This window comes from Ips typographus, linkage group LG1, assembly GCF_016097725.1.
Source record: "Ips typographus isolate SLU linkage group LG1, UJ_Ityp_2.0, whole genome shotgun sequence".
NCBI lineage: Eukaryota > Metazoa > Arthropoda > Insecta > Coleoptera > Curculionidae > Ips > Ips typographus.
Genome location: NC_138422.1, coordinates 2,410,512 through 2,429,589, shown reverse-complemented (window position 1 = coordinate 2,429,589; position 19,078 = coordinate 2,410,512). Strand labels below are relative to the sequence as shown.

Sequence of the window (19,078 nt, the reverse complement as noted above, 5' to 3'; positions counted from 1 at the left end):
ATTTAACATGGATCAGGACGAGTCGCAGAAATAGTCAGTCACGTGATCTTGTTGTAGACAACAAAGTCTCAAAATATTTGAAATACAAAAACTGCAAATTTTGAGTCACGTGATCTGAAGGAATTCAGGAACTGAACGTATTTTTAAGTATTTTTCTGTATATTCGACATGGTTGAGGACAAGTCGTAGAAATAGTCACGTGACCTGCTTATATTGATTCTAGGCAAGTCACAAAAAAATTTGAAATACCAAAATTGGGAATTGAGTCACGTGACTTTAAAAAATTCAGGAACTTAACACGTGATCTTTTCAGTATTTTGAAAATAAATAAAAATAAAAATTATACAAACACACAGAAAGAAATTGGTTTTTCACATTTTTTTTTAAAAAATTTTGAAATTTTCTCTCTGCAACTCTTCTATTAAACATTTTACCACCCTCCTGCCAACTGTAATCAACCTCTGCTCACGCATTTTTTTTCAAAGTGCAATTTGCTTGGACTAACAGGGGAAAACTAAAAATTCTTCTATAATACTGTCACTGGCTAAAAAAAAGCAAGGCGCGGTTCTACACACAAAAAACTAGTCAGAATCAACCTGATTATATAAAGTACGGTTGTTTTTTTTAATTTGTTATTTGATGCAAAATCCGGCCAGGTGGCATTAAAAGCATTTTACAATAATGGGACTGCTAATTTACGAGCATTAAATGCAGGCATTTCGGTGGATTTGGCATTTTCAGCTGTAATATGTGTTCACAATACGCGGCCACCTTTCACTTTGTGCTCGCTGCCACAAATCAATGCTACTACATAATTATTTCCGCGGATAATTTAATTTTATAAAATGCTTAGTGGACTACAGTAGTGCATGTGTGAAAAAACCTTAAAAAAATCGACTGCGTGAATCATAATAATTGGATATTTATAGGTCGATTGTCGCCTTTCGACATCGATTCGCATACTGATTGGTTCGTTAGTTGATTCATCGACACACCAACATGAGAATCTTCACTCGAATAAATTGTTGGAATTTTATTGTCGGTTGGTTAATTTATAAAGCTTTTTTCACATCTACTCTCTACTACGGTGATATTTGCAATTTAGGAAATGTATGGAAAAATTAAATGAAAAGAGGTGTCTTGAATTTTTTCAGCGTTTGGATTAATCACACAACTGTTGTAATTTATACAAATACTCCACATATATTTAAGTTAAATTATGCATACATTTTTGCAAAATGTTTAATTTTAAATTGGCTCTGTCAGTCAAATCAAATTAGCCTTATTAACTTAACCTTTTTCCCATGTTTTTACTACGTTTTGACTGTTCCATTAACACATTAACATACTTCATAAAATAGTTTTCAGGTATTTTTCTAAAAGCCTGATTAAAAGCAAAACAAACAGAAAGTGGGGTTATATTTCCCATTTTCGCTTCCCACCCCCAGTAAGCTGAAATATTTGTGCAAATTTTTACTTTATTAATTAATATATTCTAAACTGTTCAGTTTCTTAGACCATCAGTTTTAACTCACTAATTAGATGACCAGCAGATTTCTACGCAATGAATTAACTTCAATATTTGGTTAAGTTCTTCAATATAAAACACATCTACGAAAATGCTACATTGCAAGTAGCCATTGACGAAGATACATCAACGGATAAGATTAAAATAGAAAAAGGAGTCCGTCAAGGGGATACCATATCCCCTAAACTATTCACATTGGCATTGGAAAGCGCCTTTAAAAACTTGGCCTGGGAAAACAAAGGTATCAATGTAGATGGAACCCGACTGAATCATCTACGTTTTGCTGACGATATTGTTGTCATCAGTAACGACATCAATCAGCTGAAAGATATGTTGGAAGATCTGCAGGAAACATCAAAACAAATCGGGCTCAAGATGAATTTAAATAAAACCAAAATAATGACCAGCGAAGAGACGGCAATAACCATAGAAGGCTGCACTCTAGAACACGTTGAGGAATACATATACCTGGGCCACGCTATCAGACTGGGAAAACAAAACCAAACAAACGAAATATCCCGGAGAACAAGACTCAGCTGGGCAGCATTCGGTAGGCTAGGCTACATTCTGAAATCCCAAAGTATCCCAATCAACCTTAAGCGGAAAGTCTATGAGGCCTGCATTTTACCCGTAACAACATACGGACTGGAGACTATGACACTTACAGAGAGAAGTGCAGAGAGGCTCAGAACAACTCAAAGAGCCATGGAGCGCGCCATGCTGGGAATCAGCCTCAGAGATCGAATAAGAAACGAAGAGATCCGAAAAAGAACAAGGGTAACCGATGTTATCAGAAGAGCAGCCGAACTAAAGTGGCGATGGGCGGGTCATGTTGCAAGGCAGGATCCATCTAGATGGACTAATAAAATAATGCAGTGGCGCCCAAGAGCCACAAAAAGAAATGCAGGGAGACCCCCAAAGCGATGGCGGGATGACATCCAGAAGATAGCAGGAAGAAACTGGTTTCAAACTGCCCTGGATAGACGGACATGGAAATCATTGGAAGAGGCCTACATTCAGGAGTGGATGGACATAGGCTAAAGAAGAAGAAGAAGAAGAAGAAGATTTGGTTAAGTCTAAAATCTGGTCAGAGCTAAGTATAGTTCTGATCACCCTGTATAATATATGACAGACAGACCGAGATTATTTAAGATGCCTGCAAAAAGTAATCTTATTTATTGAGCAGTGTAGACATATTTCACAAACATTTTTCTTCAGTAGTTTCAAATTGTCCAAATTGTGAAACCGTAAAGCGTCTGCATTAAGATTATAGAATTCGCTATGCTTTCAGTAAGTTTGCATGAAATCGACAATTATTAACTAAATAAATGTTTGTTCTATTCCTACATAGACATTGGTTGATTTCTTCAACTTTAGACAATCTAGAGAACGAATAAGGCAATTGCCACTGGCTGAATAGAATCATGAAATAAACCAATTACATAATCTTGATCGTAAATGACTTAGTTTACGTTTTAGTGCAAGAAAAGTCTAATAAATTGCAATTACTGTTCAATTAGCGTACAGGGTATTCCTGGTTTGATGTCACAAACTATAAGGAGAGACAGTACCTATATCCAAAAATGTAAAAAAAAGTTTCTATAAACATACCTTCTTAAAACTGCTATTGGTAATTTTTCAAACAATTGGTTTTAGTATTTAGATTTCCCCTACAAATCTAAAATAATGTGTAAAAACCAATTGACTTGCAATAATAAAGCATTATAAAAACAATATTTTTTGCAAGAGAAAGGTTAAATTATGATTAAGATTCCTTGTGCATATGTGTGCTAACAATAAAATTTTTAGGGTAAACATGTTTAAATAAATGATAGTAAATAAAGAGACAAACACTTTAAACCATTAAAATAAGTTTATCGACTTGTTTGATTAAACTTATATTGTCAACAAAGTTAAATTATAGCGATTTGCTTACTTACAGCCCTCTAAGGTAGTGTTCGAGTGTTTAACTGTGTGAGTAATGCCAACACTGCAATTTTTTGTTTTGACGATAGTTTTTGACCTCCCTAGCCTGAAATTGTGTTATTTGTCGAAAAACTTGTGCGATACGGAGTGTAATTAAGCTTTATCAAGCAAACGGCAGCCACATCGCCTGTTGAAAAGCTAGCGGAACAAAATACCGATTCAAATTACCAAAATCGGATAAAACTGGAAAACGCACCCCCCAAGCAAAACTTACTCGAAATCCAAACGCATGAACTGAAAACAGTCAAAATTCCATTTCGTTTTGTACACTGGCAAACACTGCGGAACACTTCAGTACTATTTCGGCGATATGTACCGTGTAGTTACAACACGTACACGATGGGTACCTACGATCGACCGCGGTACGACCAACAGTGAAACTGAATAACAGTCACGAAAGAATCCGTGCTTTCCCGTTACGTTGGTGAATGGCTGGCCTGCCCGCAAAAATCTAGGTCGACGCTAATATGTGGTTTTCGGAGCGCCCCCAGGCCCAGGCCTTTTATTCGGTGGGGCCCTCTTTTTGCTGTCACGATGACGTTTCAAGTTGTCGATGATCGTGGAAAAAAGCAAAAATTGCATTGAGTTCGTAACTTTCAATTAAGGCATTTTATTATCAATTATAGTTAGTATCCAAATAGAAACAACCTAATTATATGTACTCAGAGGTGTATCAATTTTTGACTAACTGTAAATTTAATAAAACAGTGTATTGTGCAGCAGTCATTTTTTCGACGATTAATTCGAATACTTTTTCAAATTTTATAGAAATAAACATTTTTGGAAGATTTACATGTTTACACAGTGTTACAAATTTAATGCATTAGTATTGCTATTTCACAAATTGTACTTGATAGAGCTTTAGTTAAACAAAGGTACATGATTTGTTTAAAAAAATACATACCACGTTATTAAATACACATACAGAATTTGTTAAACAAAAATACATTATGTAAAGAGTGCTGCATTTTCGATGATTTTACGGGGTACAGAAAAAACGATAATAGATAGAAAAAAAGTAGCATACGTGTTCTGATCTCTTTTTCTGAGCTGTGGGCGGCGCAAACTTCTTTTGTTTCAAAGATACCGGGGGCTTTTGAAAATTGGTCATTTTGGAACCTCCTCTGTATTTCATTTACTATTAAAAGTTATCAAAAAAAGGAAAAACGGTTTCCGGTAGAAGTTTTGACGTAGAATAGAATGGCGTAGTCAGTTTTTTTCTATTACGTTTAGTTTCTGACATATGACAGTAAGTTATATTTTTTTAAATGGAACACCCTTTATATTTTTAGTTCATTTAATTCTGTTGATTTTTACTTTTTCAACGGTGTATTAAATGGTAAGTTTGTAAATGTTAATCTTGGTAATTAGAAAAAAAGCGTTTTCTTAACAAAAAAGTGCTAAATAATATGTATAAAAATACCCATAGTCGAAACAAAATTTGGCTATGTTCATATTAACATGTTACATGTCGTTTATAAACAGTTTTTTTCAACTTCCACCTTAAAAATAGTAGAAAATAGGCCACTCTTCTTATTAAAGTGACGGTAGAACTGTTTGTAACTTAGATTTTTAATAAGATTTATTAAAAATATTTAATTTTCTCATGTGTTAGTTTATATGATTTCCGATTTTGTTTGGTATTTTAGATATTGGCCTTTTTTTAGCTTAGCAAAGGTCTTTTTTTTAAATAACAGGATTAACCTCTACAAACTTATATGTTGTAATACACCGTTGAAAAAGTAAAAATCAACAGAATAAAATGACGTAAAAATATATAGGATGTTACATTTAAAAAAATGTAACCTACTGTCATATGTCAGAAACTAAACGGAATAGAAAAAAAGTGACAACGCCATTGGATTCTACATGAAAACTACTACCGGGAACCGTTCTTCCTTTTTCGATAACTTTAAGAGCAAATGAAATACAGAAGAGGTTCAAAAATTAATCATTTTCGAAAACCCCCCGTATCTTTGAAACAAAAGAAGTTTGCGCCGCCCACTTTTCGCCAGTCATCTCAGCTCAGAAAAAGAGATCAGAACACGTATGCTAGTTTTTTTCTATCTATTACCGCTTTTTCTGTACCCCGTAAAACCATCGAAAATGCAGCACCCTGTATGTATGAAGATATCTAAAACCAGTTTTTTTACCACGTTAATAATGATTATTTTGGAAAATTACCCGCATTTTCTGTACTTTTTTACCATATCCAAGCAAATAATTTTGATTTTCAAATCCGACGTTTTGTTTCTGGATACCATCATGCACTTCAAATTTTGAAATGCGGATCTGGACTTTCTATTTTGTTTTATTCTAGTACAGACATCTCAAAACTAATAATGTGCAATACTTGTTCAAAAATTAACCAATAACCATTTAAAATGGGGTCGTCTCTACCATAGTGGAATGGGCCTGTCCCACAATTTTTTTTTATTTCATAACTACAAAGACGGATTGAAAATATTATACCCGTATTTTTTTGTTTTCAAAAATATTAAGTCTAAATAGAAAAAAAAATGATGATAAAAACTACATTAATGTCATGTTTAAAACGCCCGCCGCCGGTGACGTACTACACTATCAACCAATCAGCGACAAGAAGTGAAACGGTTGGCGTGCAACAGCCAATAAAATCGCCCAGAATTACGTACGTCACATGCGCGCCAAAACAGATCTTTTAAATTTAATGGACAAATTCAAACTAATGTAGGAACATTTACGACCATAATTTTTTCTTCAAGTATATGAAAAATTAGTTTTTTGATCCTATTCTTTCGATTCCAGTCATTAAAACAAAAATTTATGATATGTGGGATAGGCCCATTGGTCTTGCTTTTCAACATTAAATACGGCTTAAATGAAGTTAAAATGAGCCTGGCACTATCCCCCGTGACGTAATTAGAGACTCTTCAATTTCGTAACGTAGGTGGGCTAGAGTCGGCAAATTATTAATTTTTTGTAACAAGCCACAGTTATTAACCTAACCTAACCTAACTTAATAATGTATTGTATCAATCATCTAATTTTTGTTAATTTGAGTGTGTTTTGTTGAACGATTGCAGAACTAAAAAGTAAGATACTTCAAAAGAAATTTTTAGTTTGTCTGGGTTTAATTTAAATCAGTTGACACTTACACTTACGTCCATACATATTTTGTTTCCCTCAGTTCACTGTAAGCAGAAAAAGGACAGGGCAACTGGCCTTTTCTACATCAGATGGGATTTTTTAATTGATTTGGGATTTTTAAATTGGTAAACAACCCCATTCCAGCAAACTTGATACAAAAATTAAATTAAATTGAAATTTGCTTGAAAATTAAATTGAAAAGGTTTTCTTTTTTTGGTCATGAAGTCACGACGTGTTGCTAACGAAAATTACACAATTTTTTTTTTGGAACACCTTGTATATGCAGATTTGTCAGTCCCTGCATTTCTCTATCAACACTAATATTTAGAAATAAATTATTCAGTTTTTTTATGAATATTATATTTTAGTATAATTATTAATTTAAATGTTAGTAGAATAATAAAATTGGAAACTATCAAACAAATTATAATCTTTTGAGTGATGTGTTTGTTTAATGGATCACTGTAAAAGCTACGTAAAATTGTTAATATCATATAATAAATTCCAAAAGAGATGTGTATTGTCCGTAAATATATTAAATAAAAGGAAATAAATTTTGAAATTTGGACGCAAATTAAAAATTAGGTAATAGTAATAATACATTATTAGTGTGGTATGAGCATTTTTGGTGGTGGTAAACACACGTCTATTAATTTACCTTACCACACGAGTAATGATACAATATTACACCTACAATTAGCATAGAAATTTGTCATTTTTTACCTCTAACTTTGAGTTACTACGCTAGTGCAATTATCGCATTAGTATGGTAAAACTGATCATTACATACTCAAACGAAGTTATGTAATTGTAGTGGGTTATTTGTCAGCTGGATTCGAACCAACAATCTCTATTAGATACCGAATTGTCTGATTTTTAGATGCTAGTTAATGTATGAAGGTTGTTAGATAGGAAAGGACCAATCATTCACAACCGTGACCAATAAGTCTTTTTGACTGCCTGCCTGGAGTTGACATCTCCAGGGAGGACCAACCAGCCAAGAAGAGGACCACTATTTTCCCCCAGACGTTCCCCCCGGGTGGAGAGGGTTTTATTCTCAAAATCTGGGTAGAACCTTTACGTAGTTATTCTGGCTGCACTTCGGGCACTTTCCCCCGCTTTTCTTACGCAAAAATGGAAAAACCATCCCTCACTCACCAAACCCTAACTCCTCAAAACTTTTGGAAGTAAAAACAGACGGACGAAAACCACCAGAGAAGAACGAGCTGATGGAGGACAAGAAGAGGGCCAGAAGAACCCCTTCGTCAGCGGGGGCATCCCTCTCCCAGGACAGAGGACTCCGATGCAACTCTGGAAACTTCCCGAAAAGAAAAATTCCTCTTCCAGACCTATCCTTTTGGTTTACAGCGATGAGAGGGTAAAAAGCAGTAGTCTTGCTTCTATCTGAGGTCGCATTCCCTGTCAAAGAATATTGGAATATGGAAAACCCCCATTGTGAACAACAAACTAATACTCTTATTAAAAATGTACGAAAGCTTATTGACTTCAGTTGTATTGTAATATGTGGTCTGCGTTTTTGACATCTTTCCTCATGATGGCCTCAAAAGTCAAAACATACAAAATTTCTCCCCTTAAATTTTAGGTTAGTTAATGTAATGAAAAATGAAAGTACATGTAGTTGAATACTCTACTACAAACTAAAAATATAAACTTACTGCACCAAAAACCTGCCTGTTAAACTATCTTAATCAATTTTTAAAGCATTTTTTATTATACTTAACAGAAAATACTACATTTTCAACTGTTTATAAAATACAGTAAATATGACATTTTCGGAACAGCGCACGGAAATTTTTTCCCGATCCCTCTTTCCGTGCGCTTAATAATAAACATAGATATCCATGATACTAGATATCCTATGGCAACCCGAATGATGACAAATTTTATTTTCTGTCAGTGAAAATTAAGTATTTATGTATTTATTACATTTTGCAAAAATGAATTCAGATTGTGAAGAAAATCGGGATATTCCCGAAAATATCTCACAACGAGCGCCAGAAGTGAGTGCAGATTTATTACCAGTGAAAACCAGGTTGAGATATGAACAAGAATATAACAGTTTTACCGAATGGCGGACTCAGAAACGAATCAAAATTGTGAGTGACGATATTCTTTTAGTATATTTTTCTGAAAAAGCCAACACTATGAAATCCTCCACTTTATGGAGTCGATTCTCTATGTTAAAGAGTTGTTTGGCAATAAAAGAAAATACTCACCATCAATATCCAAAAACGATTGCTTTTTTGAAACGACAAGCTGTAGGATATATACCAAAGAAATCCAAGATTCTTACAGCAGAACAAGTAACCAAATTTTTATGTGAAGCTTCAGATGGAGAATATCTACTAGCAAAAGTAATTTTAGTGTTTGGCATCTTCGGTGCATGCCGCAGAGATGATTTAATACGTTTGAGTTTAGATGATGTGGAAGATAATGGGCGTTTCCTTGTCGTGTTCTTACGAGATGGAAAAACTCACAGGTCAAGAAGTTTTACCATTACCAATGAAAATTGCAAATTCGATCCCTGTACAATTTACCGTAAATACGCAGATCTCCGCCCTAAACATATGGAGAGTAGAAGATTATTTGTTGCATACCGAAACCAAAGATGTTACGCTCAACATGTTGGGTGCCATACTATCAGTGGTATTCCAAAACTTGTTGCAAAATACCTAAAACTAAAAAATCCCGAAGAATATACCGGACATGGGCTAAGGCGCTCTTCGGCAACCATGTTGGTGGAAAACGGCGGTGATTTGCTCACTTTGAAAAGACACGGAGGATGGCTTTCTTCCAATGTAGCAGAAGAATATATAGAAGAGTCCATACAAAGAAAAATTGAAGTATCACGGAAGTTGTTTAGCCCTTGTAACTTGGAAACTACAACATCTGTAACAGTCAATCAAGAGAACCAAAGCACACACGAACACTCCGCTTCAACATCTTTAGCAGAGTCTTTAGTTCAACAAAAAGAAATGCAAAAGGGATTGAGCTTCAACAATAATACGAATTGTACAATAAATATTACTATTAATAATAACGGTTCTGTCCAAAATTAATTTTCTTAGAATTACCTACTTGTATTTTTTTTGTTAATTTGAGTTGTATGTACTTACATTTTTACTGTTTTAAAAATAAAAATAAATATTCCCGATTTTCTTAATAATTTTTTGCGATATTTTTTGTTTACGTTGATTTCAGGTACCTAAGTATAATAAAAAATATCGTTCATTACTCGTCCAGAAATGGATTTTCCATTCTTGCATGACTTCCCTCATTTCTGTACTGGTAATGAAATATACTATTAGGCGATCCTAGCCAAAAAAAGCGATTATCCTACAAAAAAGTTTTATGGACTTTTGGTTTTGGTTGGTGTTTCAATATTACTTTTTTTTAGGATTTCGAAAGTATATCAACTGACACAAAACAACAATTTCTAAATGTTTAGCCTAGATACTACTATAGATAGAATCCAATAACCAAATTGAATCTCCGCTATACAGCATTAGCATGCGAGAGCCGCTATACTTGACATTTCTCCGTTCATTTCCCAACTGAAATAATCAACAAGCCCAACGACAATGAACCTGATTGTTATTCCAAGACGACCATTTTTTTTCCTGCCACCGTTCCGTTTCTTAATTGGCTCTCTCGACAATATAATAATAATACATATCCTGATATGCACGGTTCTCATAACTAGATAATAGTGCCGAAACAAGGCGTGGTCCCCTACGTAAACACGATCTGATGCAAAAATACCAATGTGTTGCTTATACAGGGTGAACGCGATTGCTCGTCATTAGTGCTTACGAATAGGTCATCCGAAGGCCTGATCGGCCCGAAGAACGGTCACAAGGACTCTTGGTGTACCGTTCAAGGCCGTTCTCACAAAACTGTTACGCAAAAGCTGTATGTAAAAGTAGTTGCCTAGTTACAGACCACTCTATATATTAATATTAATAATAATTTAAAACCGTTCCATGGGTTCGTTTGAAGGCGACCGGGTTTTTTTTCTCTCAGTAAAGGTTATTAGAAAACGAGATTTGGTTGTCTGAGTGCGTGTGTGAAAGAAAAAGGGGATTGGTTTTTTTTTAGAAATTGAGATCGGAGAAAAATACACGTCCGATACGGCGATAATCGGTCCTTGATCTAGTTTGGCGACGTCTAAATTGATCCTTTTGTAATAGGCTTTTACCGCTATGGACTAGTCAGTTCAGTGCGGGCGCATTTTAGAATGGAATGATGCTAAAAGTCGACTTATTGCGGCCCGTTACCTTGACGTATGAAATAACATGTCAGTTGGATAAGTGAAAGCCTGCCCTAAGGAAATTGAACACGGCACACTATTCGACTTCAAGCGTGATTAACAAATTAATCAAACGTGCATCGGTTTTCTTACACGTGAAATTCTCGTGACCGTTATGGAAAAAAAAACATGAGTCCGAGTCGTAGCAAAGCAAACCAGAACCCAAACCTGGTTGATTTCAAAAAATAGTATATTGTACAGTTGTGTTCATACATCCATAAGACACCCGTTTTAGATCCAGTACTTTCAGTTCAGAATAACTTTATTCTAAGGATAATACCTATGGAAAACTTGAAATCACGCTATTGGTCAATTCCATCATTTCTATAGAAATTATCCTAAGAATAAATTTATTTGGAGGTGAAAGTACCGTCCCTTAGACTAGTGTAAATCGGTGTATGAATTTGTTTTTAATTATTTTGCTGACAATGTGAGGAAGTGGTTAGTAATCAGCAAAAGTCTGAATGGAAATACTTACACCGCTTTTCTCCCTGACTGTACCAAATTTTGTAGTATTTTTTTTATGTTATTGAATAGGAAATTAAATGAGGATTCCAAAAATGTACTTAAAACAGTCATTTTCTCACTCTAAGTGGGTTTTACAAGCGATTTTGTCCCTGACTATCCTTTGAAACTGTGTTTTTGGCAGTTCAAACTTTGACACCGCTTTTCTCCCTGACTGTACCAAATTTTGTAGATTTTTTTTTATGTTATTGAATAGGAAATTAAATGAGGATTCCAAAAATGTACTTAAAACAGTCATTTTCTTACTCTAAGTGGGTTTTACAAGCGGTTTTGTCCCTGACTATCCTTTGAAACTGTGTTTTTGGCAGTTCAAACTTTGACACCGCTTTTCTTCCTGACTGTACCAAATTTTGTAGTATTTTTTTATGTTATTGAATAGGAAATTAAATGAAGATTCCAAAAATGTACTTAAAACAGTCATTTTCTTACTCTAAGTGGGTTTTACAAGCGGTTTTGTCCCTGACTATCCTTTGAAACTGTGTTTTTGGCAGTTCAAACTTTGACACCGCTTTTCTCCCTGACTGTACCAAATTTTGTAGTATTTTTTTTTATGTTATTGAATAGGAAATTAAATGAGGATTCCAAAAATGTACTTAAAACAGTCATTTTCTTACTCTAAGTGGGTTTTACAAGCGGTTTTGTCCCTGACTATCCTTTGAAACTGTGTTTTTGGCAGTTCAAACTTTGACACCGCTTTTCTCCCTGACTGTACCAAATTTTGTAGTATTTTTTTATGTTATTGAATAGGAAATTAAATGAGGATTCCAAAAATGCACTTAAAACAGTCATTTTCTCACTCAAAGTGGGTTTTACAAGCGATTTTGTCTCTGACTATCCTTTGAAACTGTGTTTTTGGCAGTTTAAACTTTGACACCGCTTTTCTCCCTGACTGTACCAAATTTTGTAGAATGTTTTTTTATGTTATTGAATAGGAAATTAAATGAGGATTCCAAAAATGTACTTAAAACAGTCATTTTCTCACTCGAAGTGGGTTTTACAAGCGATTTTGTCCTTGACTATCCTTTGAAACTGTGTTTTTGGCAGTTCAAACTTTGACACCGCTTTTCTCCCTGACTGTACCAAATTTTGTAATATTTTTTTTATGTTATTGAATAGGAAATTAAATGAGGATTTAAAAAATTTGCTTAAAACAGTCATTTTCTCACTCTAAGTGGGTTTTACAAGCGATTTTGTCCGTGACTATTTATTCAAACGGTGTTACTAGCAGTTCAAACTTTGACACCCATTTTTCCCCTGACTGTAGTAAATTTTGTAGTGTTGTTTTATGTTATCAGATAGGAAATTTAATGAGGATTCCAAAAATGTTCTTAAAACAGTAATTTTTTCACTCCAAGTGGGTTTTACAAGCGATTTTGTCCGTGACTATTTATTCAAACGGTGTTACTAGCAGTTCAAACTTCGACACCCATTTTTCCCCTGACTGTATTAAATTTTGTAGTGTTGTTTTATGTTATCAGATAGGAAATTTAATGAGGATTTCAAAAATTTGCCTAAAACAGTCATTTTCTCACTCTAAGTGGGTTTTACAAGCGATTTTGTACGTGACTGTTTATTCAAACGGTGTTACTAGCAGTTCAAACTTTGACACCGATTTTTCCCCTGACTGTATTATATTTTGTAGTGTTGTTTTATGTCATCAGATAGGAAATTTAATGATTTCAAAAATTTGCGTAAAACAGTCATTTTCTTACTCCAAGTGGGTTTTACAAGGCGATTTTGTCCCTGACTTTACTTGATTTTGTAGTGGTTTTTTATGTCATTAGATATAAAATTTAATGAGAATTAGAAAAATGTGCTTAAAAATATGATTCGGTCACTCCAAGTGGGTTTTACAGACAATTTAGTCCTTTAAACCGTGTTCAAAATTTAGATCACGATTTTACTAACTTAACAAACCAGTTTTTCCTAAATTATACTCCAAAACGGTTCCTAATCAACTTCTTAACTTAGCACCGCAAGGTTGCAGGGCCGTTTTAGCTTCCAGTATACAGGGTGTGCATGAAAAGTATGGTGATTGAATGTTTTCGGTAAAAAATTTTAGTTTTTACCATGATGGAAAATTGTCTGTATCGCCATTCTATCTACAGGTAGAATACTCATATTTGGTAGGAACGTTCTACAGGTACGACAAAAAAAATGTATTCAAATAAACTTCAGTTAGATGCTACAGGGCGTTCAATTCTTTAAAAAATACTTTGACGTAATTTGACTAACTAGTGTAAAGTATTAAAATTAGTACTCGAAGAAATGCACTTATCGGTGTAGTTAGGTGTTTAAAAAACTTTTTTGTGAGGGAGTTTTCATCTGTTGCGTATAAGTGTTTAATCGGTTCTGAACAGTCAATAGCAATTTTGTTGAGCTGAGATTTTTTGTCATAATTTTTGATGCATGAAAACCACATATTGTTCAAACTTCTCGAATGCACCTTTCTATTCCTGTCCAGCAATTAGCGCCAGTCCGTGTAATTGTCTTGTTATTTACGCCTAACAATTAGACTGGTGTGGATTGAAAAAGACTACACATTTATCGTTTTTTGTCGCCCAATTACACGAGTGATAATAAAACCCAACAAGAGTACGATATTGGCTAAATTCACTAGCATTTTTAGAAAAGTGTGACGTAAACGGGCAACAATTGTCGTGGACGTTTCAAAAACATGCGCTTTTAATAAAATCATTATAAAACGCGACGTTAAGAAACTACCGAAAGATACAGTTATGTAACGAGAGAAAAAAAATCCGGTGGACCAACGTGGTTCTGGTTTAAAAGCCTGTCTGAACTTATCTTGTGCCCGATTTCATGCTCTGAAAGAAAAGACGATTCTGATTGAAATTTAATGATCGGTTCGGAGTCCGGCCCCGGTTTCTCGATCTCCCGTTTTATATTACATGTAGATTTGTAAATCCGCTTAACGCGCATCTAATTACCAAATAAATTAACGTGCAAATTTAGTGGTTTATTTGTATTGTGAAGAAAGCGATCAAACCAACCAGTAATTTATAACAACTTTGCTAGGATTGTAATAATAACAGATAAAAGCTCTAAAATTTAAAAGTCTTTGACTGATTGTCAAAGTAGGAATACTGACTCTAAACTAGCTGAAATAGTAATTTACCAAACAAATGTCGAAAGTAATATTTTTCGGCATTTGACTCTACTGTTTGAAAGGACGCACAGCACTAAATTGCTTAATCCAAATATCTGTTCCACTTTTTCTACACAGAAATATCAACATTTCTACATGGATTCTGTTATTTATACGGGATTGCTACATGGGCTTTTTCCTGGAAAGTTCAAGATTTCAGGAAAGAATATCCTTTTAATAAATTTGACCAAGAGAAATTGTGTGGGGAATGTCGGTAGAGTGGGGAAGGTGAGTGTACACCTACAGCACTTCCTTAGTTGACAGTGGCCAGTCAGAAATCCTACTGTTAACGTAGGTTTTTCCTGGTCATCGCCAAATATTTCTTCGGCGCCAGCTTCCCAGGGGGATCCTTGCAAGACATCCTTTGATTCCATCCCATCTCTTTAGGGATTGAGCATAGCATTGGTGTAGCGTTTGGCTAGTTCCGCAATTGTCGAAGTCATCAGGCCATAGGCGTCACTGGGTCCTAAAATTTGTAGTCCAGCCGCTTTCCTAGCTAAAGAGTCGGCAATGCGATTACTTTTGCTCCTATAGTGTCCTTTAATCCATCTCAGGATAATATTGTTATCTACCGAGGCGTTAGCTAAATCTTAGTGGCACTCTAGTACTAGCCCTGAGGTTGTCTGTTTAGGGCTAATAGGGCTTGTCTACTGTCCGTGTAGATTATTATGTTTTTGCCAGAAATACCTTTTCTGGTTAGTTCTTTCGTGGCGATTGAGATACCAGCCAGTTCTTTTTGAACCACTTCCACTTCCACTTAATCCTTAGGCTTAGTGACCTAGAGTAAACTCCACATCCTGAGCCTTCTTTGGTTTTTGAGCCGTCTCTGTAAATACGTATTGCATTTGCAGCATCTGACTCTGTGTTCTGTTTTATTTGCATTTTGTAGGGTTAGTCCAGAGCGTGTTTCAGTAAAGCCAAAAAATTCGAAAAATGTTCTGATAACTCTGGAATTTACGATGAGAAAGTGTACTGCATAGCAAAAAACATCGTAAATGTTGTTATCTATCTACGAACAACTTTGCTATCGCAATATTCAAAATAAAACGGAATGACCTACAATAGAAAGGTAAATATTTTGAATGTGAGGTACGACCTCAAAGCTAATTACGTAATGACCCTCTATACGCAAAGTTTTGCCCTAATCATGGAAAAAATTGATTTCCTGCTTTATCAGAGTAGAAAAAATTAATCATCGCGTAATGCATTGTTCATAGAGTTGTACCAGTATAAACAATGCATTACCAGTTAAGCCAGTTTGTCTAGATATCTGCAATAGCAAAGCCTTACTGGCGGCAAACATAGCATACACGACTGGTGATTTGTTTACAATCTTGACAACGTCATTATTGTGCTATTCTGTCTTTAATATTTTGAGCTGAAACGTTTCTTAAAGTGCTTTTAACATGGAGATTTCTGAAGACGCAGATGTTTCGCAGAAGTCAAATCCTAAAATTCAAAAATTTACCGTTTCGTGGAAATATTTTTGACAGGTGTGACGTAAGAATCAGTATGTCAACTGTCTTACGATCACGTGACTGCTGTCATAACTGTGAAAGTTTGCCTCAGTCAAGACGTGGAGCTCTAAAGTGTCAAAATTGTAATATCTCCTGAATGATCAAAGGCATAATGTACTTTACAGTTATATGGAAGTGTTTTTAACAGTCGTGACGTAAGAATCAGTATGTCAACTGTCTTACGATCACGTGACTGCTGTCATAACTGCGAAAGTTTGCCTCAGTCAAGACGTGGAGCTCTAAAATGTCAAAATTGTAATATCTCCTGAATGATCAAAGGCATAATGTACTTTACCATTTCATGGAAGTGTTTTTGACAGTCGTGACGTAAGAATCAGTATGTCAACTGTCTTACGATCACGTGACTGCTGTCATAACTGTGAAAGTTTGCCTCAGTCAAGACGTGGAGCTCTAAAATGTCAAAATTGTAATATCTCCTGAATGATCAAAGGCATAATGTACTTTACAGTTATATGGAAGTGTTTTTAACAGTCGTGACGTAAGATTCAGTATGTCAACTGTCTTACGATCACGTGACTGCTGTCATAACTGTGAAAGTTTGCCTCAGTCAAGACGTGGAGCTCTAAAGTGTCAAAATTATAATATCTCCTGAATGATCAAAGGCAAAGGCATAATGTACTTTACAGTTATATGGAAGTGTTTTTGACAGTTGTGACGTAAGAATCAGTATGTCAAGTGTCTTACGATCACGTGACTGCTGTCATAACTGTGAAAGTTTGCCTCAGTCAAGACGTGGAGCTCTAAAGTGTCAAAATTGTAATATCTCCTGAATGATCAAAGGCATAATGTACTTTGCCATTTCATGGAAGTGTTTTGACAGTTGTGACGTAAGATTCAGTATGTCAACTGTCTTACGATCACGTGACTGCTGTCATAACTGTGAAAGTTTGCCTCAGTCAAGACGTGGAGCTCTAAAGTGTCAAAATTGTAATATCTCCTGAATGATCAAAGGCATAATGTACTTTACCATTTCATGGAAGTGTTTTTGACAGTCGTGACGTAAGAATCAGTATGTTAACTGTCTTACGATCACGTGACTGCTGTCATAACTGTGAAAGTTTGCCTCAGTCAAGACGTGGAGCTCTAAAGTGTCAAAATTGTAATATCTCCTGAATGATCAAAGGCATAATGTACTTTACCATTTCATGGAAGTGTTTTTGACAGTCGTGACGTAAGAATCAGTATGTCAACTGTCTTACGATCACGTGACTGCTATCATAACTGTGAAAGTTTGCCTCAGTCAAGACGTGGAGCTCTAAAGTGTCAAAATTGTAATATCTCCTGAATGATCAAAGGCATAATGTACTTTACAGTTATATGGAAGTGTTTTTAACAGTCGTGACGTAAGATTCAGTATGTCAACTGTCTTACGATCACGTGACTGCTGTCATAACTGTGAAAGTTTGCCTCAGTCAAGACGTGGAGCTCTAAAATGTCAAAATTGTAATATCTCCTGAATGATCAAAGGCATAATGTACTTTACAGTTATATGGAAGTGTTTTTAACAGTCGTGACGTAAGATTCAGTATGTCAACTGTCTTACGATCACGTGACTGCTGTCATAACTGTGAAAGTTTGCCTCAGTCAAGACGTGGAGCTCTAAAGTGTCAAAATTATAATATCTCCTGAATGATCAAAGGCAAAGGCATAATGTACTTTACAGTTATATGGAAGTGTTTTTGACAGTTGTGACGTAAGAATCAGTATGTCAAGTGTCTTACGATCACGTGACTGCTGTCATAACTGTGAAAGTTTGCCTCAGTCAAGACGTGGAGCTCTAAAGTGTCAAAATTGTAATATCTCCTGAATGATCAAAGGCATAATGTACTTTGCCATTTCATGGAAGTGTTTTGACAGTTGTGACGTAAGATTCAGTATGTCAACTGTCTTACGATCACGTGACTGCTGTCATAACTGTGAAAGTTTGCCTCAGTCAAGACGTGGAGCTCTAAAGTGTCAAAATTGTAATATCTCCTGAATGATCAAAGGCATAATGTACTTTACCATTTCATGGAAGTGTTTTTGACAGTCGTGACGTAAGAATCAGTATGTTAACTGTCTTACGATCACGTGACTGCTGTCATAACTGTGAAAGTTTGCCTCAGTCAAGACGTGGAGCTCTAAAGTGTAAAAATTGTAATATCTCCTGAATGATCAAAGGCATAATGTACTTTACAGTTATATGGAAGTGTTTTTGACAGTTGTGACGTAAAAATCAGTATGTCAAGTGTCTACTTTCATTTCTCACTTTTAAAGTGAGTACTTTCCACCCGGGTGGAAAGTAAAAGTAGGTAATTTTCATCTTTCCACCTGGTTTACACATAAGAAATAACGTTATTACATACATGGTTAAAAATAAAATTTTTTCCTGGTTTATAGTCGTCTGTCTGGTAGTTCATAGAAGGTGTTTGTTATTACCAAGTCATGCTCAAATGCAAATATACTGAAATATTTCTAACGTCAAGACCATGACCGTGAGGACTGGTTTCAACCCTTGATACGTGAATAAATATAACAATCTGGCAAATAACAAAAAAAATCACTGGCATTTAATACGACAGATTATGCATGTAAAAAACCAAATAAAACATAAAATACAAAAAAATTTGGTCAAAACTGACACACCTTTTTATGCAATCAAATCTTAAAACTACTACATTATCCACCTCGTTGAAACCACGGTCGCATTCTTGGCTAATTAAAAAAATGTCAATCAAAAATTACCAAACTTTGTGGTATTTACATAAACCGCGTTGATTATAAAGTAACTGGTTCGAAATTTCGCCATGAAAAGCGACCGACGAGGGGGCCCCCCCAGGTCATATTCGACTTTTATTGAGATACTCGGCGAAGATTACGAAAACTTCTACAGGATG

At 35.2% G+C, this 19,078-nt stretch overlaps 1 protein-coding gene across 2 annotated transcripts in view; it reads right to left on the bottom strand.

Moving 5' to 3' along the window:
- Positions 1-19,078, bottom strand: part of LOC145737813 (uncharacterized) — an 80,929-nt gene that overhangs the window by 32,587 nt on the left and 29,264 nt on the right. The window contains exon 1 of one of the 2 annotated variants that reach the window (XM_081992653.1): positions 3,729-3,963. The exons of the other annotated variant lie outside the window; for it this stretch is intronic. The gene's annotated coding sequence lies outside the window, so the exon portion shown is untranslated. Of the gene's footprint in view, positions 1-3,728; positions 3,964-19,078 lie in introns of those variants that run through there. 2 annotated transcript variants of the gene reach the window in all.